A 2,365-nucleotide genomic window follows, 5' to 3' on the forward strand; every position below is an offset into this window, starting at 1 on the left:
CCATGCCTGGCTAATTTTTGTATTTTTAGTAGAGACAGGGTTTCACCATGTTGGTTAGGCTGGTCTCGAACTCCTGACCTCGTGATCCACCTGCCTCGGCCTCCCAAAGTGCTGGGATTACAGGCGTGAGCCACTGCGCCCGGCCCTCATGCCATTTATTTTTAATCACACTTCTGAGAAGCTTGGTTGTCTACTTTTCAAACACAGCAGATTGGCACCTGTGAACTGGAACCTTAGAGGGGATTAGTAGGTCTTGCTGACACCCTGTATGGATAATCTAATGCATCTTTTTCTTGGTGCTAAGTGAAATGTTTCCCAGAATTTCAGCAGCCGTAGATTCACTCTCTGGAGCTACATAAAAATGTCGTCAATGTTCAGTGCTCAGAAATTGTACCCAATATTCCAGTTACAGGCTTATCACTGCAGTGGGCACAGTGGGAGGGCAGTGCCTTCCTTCGTCAGGACAGCCCTGTGCATCTGTGTGTCCTGCCTGTGTGTTTCTGACCATTCCCGTGCATTGCACCTGTGTTCAACTAAAACCCTTTGCCATTGTTCACCTTGACTGATGAGTCCTACCCTCTTCCCAAGTCGTTAACCTACCCCCCACCTTGCTAAATAAAAATGTCTGAATTTTTTTTCTTAATGGTCATGTTTCTAATTTATTTCTTCATCAGCTAGTCTTCCAGCCCCTGCATAGTACCTGCCCACATTGAAACAAGGCTGACTTGTGTGATCAGTAAAACACTGCAGAAAAAATATGACTTTTGAGGCTAGGTCCTAATGCATTGCAACTTCAACCTTGGTTTTTTGGATTAGTTCCTCTGGGATAAGCCAAGGCCACGTTGTAAGATTTAAGCAGCCCTCCACAAGGAGAGAAGCCATCTTGCTTACACTTGCTGCCAGCCATATGAGTGAGCCACCTCAGAGGTGGATCCTCCAGCTGCAGTCCCAGGCAACATCTGGCTTCAACCTCTTCAGAGACCTGAGCCAGAACTGCCCAAAAGAGCTCTTGAATTCCTGACGCAGAGATACAGAGAGATGCATGCTGTCGTAAGCCACAAAGTTCTGGGATAATTATGTAGCAGTGAATAGCTAATACAGATTTTGGCTTATAAATTAAGTGTGCATTGTCTTTTTGATGGTTCTTTGGCTTGACCAAAGGTTAACATTAAGGGTATGATAATGGGAACAGGCTGGGCACTGTATCTGCCGTCTATAATCCTAGCACTTTGAGAGGATCGCTTGAGGCCAGGAATTCAAGACCAGCCTGGGCAACATAGCAACATCCTCATCTCTAAAAAAGAAAATTTTAATTAGCTGGACGTGGTGGCTCGTGTTTGTAGTATTCTTCACATAAATGAAGAATAAATAAATGGAGAAAATACAACTCCCACGCAGAAGAATTCTAAGTAATTTACATCAACACTCCACCTTTAAGATGGGCATAACTCCCAGTCCTTAAGTGTGGCCTGTACACAGTGACTTGCTTGCAAAGAGGAGAGTATAGAAATGGGAATAAAATAGTAACTACAGTGGAGGAAACTGACACTTTCTCAGCCAGATGATCAAGGTCAACGTCGATAATGTCATGTTGCTAGGAAATACCTCAAAATGGGAGAATGGCACTTTACCTTTTTGGTCTTCTTTCCAAGACCCTGTGCTCTCAGCTTAATCATGAGAAAAACATCAGATATAACCTAGCAGAAGGACTTTACAAAATACCTTCCTACTGTCAAGATCATCAAAAAGAAGAGAAGCATGAGAAATTGTCATGCTTAGAAGGGCCTAAGGAGACGTGATGACTAAATACAGTGTGGTGTCCTGGATAGCATCCTGGAACAGAAAAAGGACATTAGGTAAAAACTAAGAAAACCTAAAGTGGTTAGTTAATATGTATCAATATTGGTTCACTCATTGTAATAAATGTACCATGCTAATGTGAGAAATACTAATAAAAGGGGAAATTAGGTGTGATGTATCCTCACAATTTTTTCTGTAAACATAAAACTTAGAAAATAGGCTGGGCGTGGTGGCTCACGCCTGTAATCCCAGCACTTTGGGACGCCAAGGTGGGCGGATCACCTGAGGTCAGGAGTTCAAGACCATCCTGGCCAACATAGTGAAACCCCGTCTCTACTAAGGATACAAAAATTGGCCAGGCGCGGTGGCTCACGCCTGTGGTCTCAGCACTTTGGGAGGCCGAGGTGGGCGGATCACGAGGTCAGGAGATCGAGACCATCCTGGCTAACATGGTGACACCCTATCTCTACTAAAAAATACAAAAAAATTAGCCAGGCTTGGTGGCGGGCGCCTGTAGTCCCAGCTACTCGGGAGGCTGAGGCAGGAGAATGGCGTGAACCCAGCA

The sequence above is a fragment of the Mandrillus leucophaeus genome, unplaced genomic scaffold (assembly GCF_000951045.1).
Source record: "Mandrillus leucophaeus isolate KB7577 unplaced genomic scaffold, Mleu.le_1.0 Scaffold70, whole genome shotgun sequence".
Classification (NCBI taxonomy): domain Eukaryota; kingdom Metazoa; phylum Chordata; class Mammalia; order Primates; family Cercopithecidae; genus Mandrillus; species Mandrillus leucophaeus.